Source organism: Macrobrachium rosenbergii, chromosome 15, assembly GCF_040412425.1.
Source record: "Macrobrachium rosenbergii isolate ZJJX-2024 chromosome 15, ASM4041242v1, whole genome shotgun sequence".
Taxonomy (NCBI): domain Eukaryota; kingdom Metazoa; phylum Arthropoda; class Malacostraca; order Decapoda; family Palaemonidae; genus Macrobrachium; species Macrobrachium rosenbergii.
Genome location: NC_089755.1, coordinates 42,005,121 through 42,012,620, shown reverse-complemented (window position 1 = coordinate 42,012,620; position 7,500 = coordinate 42,005,121). Strand labels below are relative to the sequence as shown.

The following is a 7,500-nucleotide window of genomic DNA, read 5'->3' as shown; positions in this document are numbered from 1 at the left end:
TTCCTCTCTTTTAGAACAAAGGACAATCAATGGCTAATTTTCTACGCATTGGCCTCCAAAGTAGCAAACTTAGGTGTGTAAGAAGAGAGTGAGCAAGAAAAAGAAAGAAAGAAAAAAAAAGGTTCGAAAAAGAGTGTAATTTGCCGGCATTCCACTGCTCCCCCCGTTGAGTGGTTACGCTTCTGCTTCGGGTAATAGCACCCAACACACAAACGCACCAACAGCTCCTCCCCCTACCCACACACACACACAAAACACAAATACACACACTCACATCCACAATGCATTAGCCGTTGTCGCTTCCCGAACTCTCGTGATTTTCCCATTCGATGACGTCCATGGTAAAAATCATGCTGTATCAACACTGAACGCAGAGACCACAAGCTACTTCGGAGCATCGTCATGAACGGCAATACCGCTGAACCCAGTCAAAAGAGATGTGTCCGCCTTGTGAGAAAAAAAAAACTATCTGGCAACATCGTTTTCGGTGCGATTTTGCAAAACCGCAGTGATGAAATACTCAAAAGTTAACCACTGCGTCGTGCCATTATCGTAGCCCGCGTCGAACGGACACACACACACACGCACACGCTCGGGAATAAAGCACCCGATCGCTGAATTATCGAAAAGGTTAGCACAAATCCGAAAAGGTCGCACGGGTACGTTGGCGGTATGTGGCAACATCGTGCGTGAGACGGCTCAAGGTCAGGAATACGCTACTCCCAGCTCCTCTTACACTGTTGCCAGATATACTCAGGTGATAATCCGCACCGGTGCCAAGTGCTCGCGGATAAATTCTATACATTTTTTTCTTATTCTCTGACCACCGATTCATTCTCAGAAATACCTCTCATTCAAACTTTTTTTTTTATTATAATTCATCCTTTACGAAATGTCATACGCGCGAGATTATGTTACTAGATGAAAAAAGGATTATGTATGCGTCATTTACGAGTATTTAATAATACTAAATTATAAAAAGAACTAAAACGAATATTTAAAATTAGGACAGCAGTAAGAGCAAATAAGTCTAATCTTGCCTCAGATATCCGCTGGCCTGCTGAGCACGACACTCCAAGCCAGGGCTTCCCTGCATGGAATTTACGTTAGCAAGAGAACTTTGGATATCATTTAAATAGTGGGATTATCACAAAGAATTGGGGAAGGCTGCATTCATTTTCCAACATAAGGGAACAAAATAAGACAAAATAAAGAAAAATAGATGAAGCCCATCTGATAAACACATTATTATTATCACTAGTACTACTAGTAGTAGTGGTGGCTGTGGTAGTTGGTAGCATTAAGTGGTCGTGGTAAGGTTCGAGTAATAGTAGTGGTGGCTGAGGGAGTAATAGTATGGTAGTAGATGAGGTTAATATTGCAGTAGAGGTAGATGATATAGTAGAAGTAACCTCCAAAAATAAAGACTACATCGTTACCAGTGTTCTTGCCTTACGTTCTTCCCAACTTCATTCGAATAAATGTGCGGACGTTGATTTCCCTCCTCTCTCTCTCTCTCTCTCTCTCTCTCTCTCTCTCTCTCTCTCTCTCTCTCTCTCTCTCTCTCTCTCCGCTACATTCTCGCTGAATCTCCTCGTAAGCAGCGTGGCTCATGAGTACTTGGACTTTTTAAGTGTCGCTCTAAAGTGCTTGCTTTCAACTCTTGCCGGTATTGTGAGGGACCGCGCTCGGATCGTGACACGTATCAATGTTTTTCTTCTGAGTTTTTTTATGGGCTGCTTTGTTTTATTCTTGAAACGTTAATAATAACAAGAAACGGCAATTCTCCCAATAAACAAAGTTTTCCCAACTGTTTAGGTTCAAATTTCCGCCTGGAAGCTATACAAACTTGTTAGCATCACGTTCTTCGATAAGCAAAGACAATTAGCACCGTCGACTGCATCCGTTCCATGTTTAGGAAACAGAATGGGGGCGAGACAAGCGGCAATCAGTGTTTGCTGAATCGTGACAGGGACTCAGAAAGATAATAGAAAGCTAAGAGCTCGGGATTTGCAGCGTTTAAAATGATTTCCTTCTTGCTTTCAACCGTGGTCACATTTATAGTACTATGCTCCTTTTCCCCTTTCTCCCCCATTTATTTTTGCCCGTTTGTCTCTTCCTCCGACTTCTGTCAATTTGTTTAAATTGCCCTGCGATTATCAATAGAGAGTTAAATGTCATTTCAAGTAAAACATCGTTGTTTCGTCATTGTCCCGATCAAAGGCAAGAGAGAGTTAAAAACACTCTACGGAATGTCAACACACTATTTCAGCTTCGCCCAATCGCTTTAAAGCATCATTGAAAGACTTAAACAACAAAGCACCTACCAACACTGTTGTACACAAAGCCATAATGACCCCTTTTCCATATTGTCAGTCATCTTTGTGTGACGATTTTTCAAAATATTGGCATATTCTATTTGATGCTGACGTAGATGTTGTAACTGCTTTGGCTATTGAAGTTTTCCAGACGATGTCATTTTTTCGGGGGAATTTTTACTCGAGGTCACATTGCGTGGGTTATTTGGGACTCTATGTTCTTTCAGCTACGTTGCGTATTTTAGACCAAACGACCTGAATCTTGTCACTAAGTTCGAATTACGCGGTCAGGTCAAGGCACAAATATCATCAATTAAGCTGCAGATATATACGTAACGTGGTAATCACGAAGCCTTTAGATTATTAACTTTAATAATGACATTTTCATTTTATCTGTGATAAATATTTTGGACACCGTTCATAAAAAAAAGAAAAGTTGTTTTAAAGGCTGCCTCCGCAAGCTACTTCTAGATGAGAGATTAGGCCTACATATTCGCTTATTTCCCGTTCTCTCTTGTCATACACGGCTTTGCAAGATAAACTTTGATCTTTTTAAAAGCAATTAGTGACCAAATCTACACAACTAGATGTAAATTAAGACATCATCAATGCTAGTATGACCTTACATAAACTAAAGTATCCTTCGAAAAAACTTAAAACATATCCACACATGTCAAAATATATAAATATTAAGCCTACACCCTTAAGGTGTTAACATAGTATAGTAATGCTTAGCGTCGACATATCAAGGGCTTCGTACCAATAGGAAACCCACCCCCTCAACCTTCCTTATAGGTCTACTAGTCGCTCCCTTTTAAGGCAATCAAGGAGTTTCATAATCAGACATTTAGTACGAGTATACTATAGTAGTCCTAACCCCTAATGGGTATACCATAGCCCAGCTCTATTACGGTATATCATAAACCTGCCCCTTACGAGTTTAGTATAGTCCTGCCCCGTTACGAATATATTATAAAATCCTACCCCGTTACGAGCATACTCAGGATCCAGAAAAAAACCTATTATAGTCCTACCCAGCTACGAGTATGCTGGCCCTAACCCGTTCCACTAATAGGTATGGTTACATATGCAGGTCAGAAAACCTCGTATTTTCGCCAGGTCGTTCAACTTGGCCGATGAAATTTCATAATCTAGACTGAAAGATACAATTTCCACCTAATAGTTAAGGCGGACGCCCGACTATAGGCCTACTTTAATAGCCAAGAAGCTTTTGCGAGTAGGCTACATAGGCTACACTTGCAGCATCATATGTTACGCTCACTTATAAGTTTCACGTTCAACTTTATACAAAAAGGCTCGAAAAACACATAATACACAAAGTCATTTCACTTACCAATTAATAAGGCAAGAGCAGCGGAGACTTTTTTTTCGAACAGGTTTTTTTTTGTGCTTTATAAAGTAAATCGGAACATTATTCGCTTAGATATACTTCTCCCTTTCTTCTACGGTCTTTCCATGTCAATTGAAGACTAAAACGCCACAAACTAAGCACCAAACATTGTTAAATCACTACATAAGATTGGACTGTAAACAACCTGCGATAATCCTTTTTCGTCAATAAGGCCGACCTACAGTCAAGTGCGAAATGAGGCTTTAATTTTAACGTAAACTTACCTTTAAAAATACTTTGTTCCCACCAATACAATTTATTTGCTTATAAAACAAAAAATAATTAATCGAAACCAAAAATTACTACTTTTCTACTTTATTACCATCTACCGTGTGAGTAAACACTATAAGCTTATATTTGACATTTATCAACAGTCCTGGCCAGAATACAGGCGAGAGAAGTCGGCTCATGCTAGGCTAACTCTATCGGTGCAGGGGCCTACAAAGTAGCCATTGTGAACATTTCTTAATAAGGCAATCAAGCTGCCACTGTAATACTTTATGTAAAGACAATTTTATTGCTACGAGTTTGCCAACATTGACACTAAAGTCGTTGATGAATTAACGATTAGGTTACCTCGGTGTCTGTGCACTACCTAGGTTTTGCTGCCGTAGATTTTTTTTTTTTTCTATTCGAAAACCTTTCGTTGACGTATTTACCGAAATATATCGAGTAATATCATTATGCACATGTAGCGTGGGCATGCACGCTCTTGGAATCACCGGAATATGAGCTTTAAAAGCTGAGGCAGTGCAGCACGTTGAAAAGGAATATAACTGAACCAAACTTTATAAACAAGGCTGCTGTAAGACGGAATATCGGCCTTGGGATGTGTAAGATTGATTCGTTCTTTCTTACGAATTGCAAACAATGGATGCTCTTTAATGAAGGTAACTTGTCCTGTCGGGTGCTAATATTTTTGCAACTGTCTGTATGTAAGTTAGTACTATAACGCTAGTAAATATTATGCCATTTTCTGTCATTCTGTGTCGGCATTTACCGTAGGGGGGTGGTGCTGTCAGTGCACCTCATGCGGTGCACTATAGGCATTACTTAAGGTTCTCGGCATCGTTCCTTAGGCCCCTAGCTGCATTCCCTTTCATTCGTTTTACTGTACTTACGTTCATATTCTCTTTCTTCCATCTTACTTTCCACCTCCTAACAATTGTTTCACAGTGCAACTGCGAGGTTCTCCTCCTGTTAAACCTTTCAAACCTTAGTCAATTTCCGTTTCAGCGCTAAATGACCTAACAGTTCCCGCGCTTGGCCTTTGGCCTAAATTCGATATTCCATTCTATTCTGTATCGGTACTATTGATGAGACTGATCAGGAGTTATACGTGGTATATCTGCTTAAGAACATTAAGTCATTTCCCTTAATATGGGATGGTAGAAAAGTAAAACCAGCGCAATGGTCACTGCCGCATTCATACTTTAACTGCTGAATTGTGGATGAATATCCTTGGAGCCCTTGGCAGCGAAGCTTCAGTAACGTTAGTTGCTTTTACGCTCAACCAAATCCCTTCCTTTCCAATACGCCTTTCACAAAGTCTATCCAGCCCTTTCTGGGTCTCGCTCTCGTCCTTCCTCCGATACTTCTGAAATATAAACTCTTATCACCAGTCTGTCATCGCCTAATCTATCCACGTTGCCAAATCATCTCTAAATGCTCTGGAGATGCATGCCATACTTGCAAATGTCAAGCACACACAGTGAGCAGTGATGCTCGATGGAGCCTTAGTAGTAGTACTAGTGGTAGCAGTAATGGTTACAGCATTATATTTTCAGAAAGGCGAAGGTAAGTATTACTTGTGGTTTGTTGCAATTCGTGTCGTTTACGAAAGGCAGGATGAAGTTTTTTCTAAACCTTGCGTTCTCAGGACCGCTATCTCTGTATCCGTAACCAAAGTCGTCACTGCGCAGGCATAACTGCGCAGGCATAACTGAACGTTAGTGGCGATCCTAAACTCAAAAACTTCCACGCGGATATCCTGTCGAGATTAGTAGGAAAATAGATCCTTAATTATTAAAAGTATTATGTGCAAAATTGCAAGTAAGGACCCCATAATATAAGAAATGACTTGCAATAAAATTTATAATAATTTGTACAACATTTAGTAATTGAAGAGATCAGTGGAAAATGCATTTTAAAACTATTGCTTTTTAACATCAGTGGTCTTGCGACGTCACATTTATATATATATATATATATATATATATATATATATATATATATATATATATATATATATATCTGAATCACATCGAGTTCTAATCCAGGGCTCTCAAATGAAAGGTCAGCTGGCAGCCTGTCATGTTTAGGAGACCTGAGTTCGATCCCGATGTGACAAAGAAACTGTTTCTGAATCACGAGCTCATGTGTTGATCAGTTCCATCGTGTATGTATATATATATATATATATATATATATATATATATATATATATATATATATATGTGTGTGTGTGTGTGTGTGTGTGTGTGTGTGTGTGTGTGTTTGTGTTTGTGTGTGTGTGTGTGTGCATAATACATATATATGTGTGTGTATGTATATATGTATGCTATGCCTGGGGTTGTTTTTTACACAAACGTATCCAAGCCTTCGCACAGTTAGAAAATTATCAACAACAAAGAGAGAACGTTATTACATGCCGAACAGGAAAACTAAAAACTCAAACCGAAAGAGCGAACTAGATGCCTGTTACTTATGCAAATGAAGCAGCTTATTTCTCATCTCCGACAGTTTGATATAATCCCAATAATTTTGCCTAGAGAATCTTCGTCAGATTTTATTTGATTAGCAAGCTCTTAGATGAATGACTATGAAAACTCTCAGCTTTACCATGTATTTTCTATACTCTAGAAAACATTGGGGGGTGTCTTTATAGAGGTATGAACCGTGCTACTGCTATTGTGCCGTTTTCTAGATGAGGCCTTTTTTTAGAAGAAGAGTTACAAGATACTACACAGTACACACCGGTGTCACCGGCTCGGAAGTGTGATTAGGAGTGAAGGAAATAACGCATCTCGGATTCAAGCCAGATTTTGTATTTCATCCGCGTTTTATTTTCGTCAGTGCAAAGCCCGCATCATCTGTGATAGCCCTGTCAGGCGTTGCAAGAAGATAAATACAGCAGGTCTCCGAAAATCAACCTTGAAATGAGGTCTTAATGACTCAGAGGGACTGGAGGAAAATATGGCCGCCATCCGTTGTCATCGGTGAGTACAATTTTGATGGACTGAGAACTTGGTGATTATAGGAAATTTTCATGCTTTTTCAAATAGAGGGTACCACCTTATCCTACCTATTGTTCGTTTTGTACAAATCGGCTAGGTTAATGGCAAGTTATCAGGTGAGGTACTACGATCTATGAAGTGGTCCAAGGTTGGAAATGTCGATTACCTTACTGAAAATTTGTCAGTTTCCGATCCAAGCTTTTAGGAATGTTCCGTTACGAATTTGAATTCTGTCGTGATTAATTTTGTTATTCAAATTCATAATTATTGCAATGTTATTCAGGTCTTGCCGTGTGTAAAACGATTGTCCAAATGTACGTTCGAACTATGTACTTTCCAAATCGCTGTTCATTTCAGCAAATGTAATGTACATGCCGTAATTTTTCGGAAGACTCCAGCCAGCCATTTCAAAAGACTCCAGCTAGCCATTTTTGCATGAAAAATCGTTTTGGGTATTTAAAAATACCAACGTAACATAACCTAGGGGTGTTTACCGGTTACAAATTTGCCGTATTAGCTATGGAGGGTGGTGGGA

General features: G+C 39.5%; 1 long non-coding RNA gene across 1 annotated transcript in view; it reads left to right on the top strand.

Moving 5' to 3' along the window:
- The first annotated feature begins 6,811 nt into the window (after positions 1–6,811).
- Positions 6,812–7,500, top strand: part of LOC136846591 (uncharacterized) — a 96,949-nt gene continuing 96,260 nt past the window's right edge. The window contains exon 1 of the long non-coding RNA XR_010855456.1: positions 6,812–6,947. This is a non-coding gene — a long non-coding RNA (uncharacterized lncRNA). The remainder of the gene's footprint in view (positions 6,948–7,500) is intronic.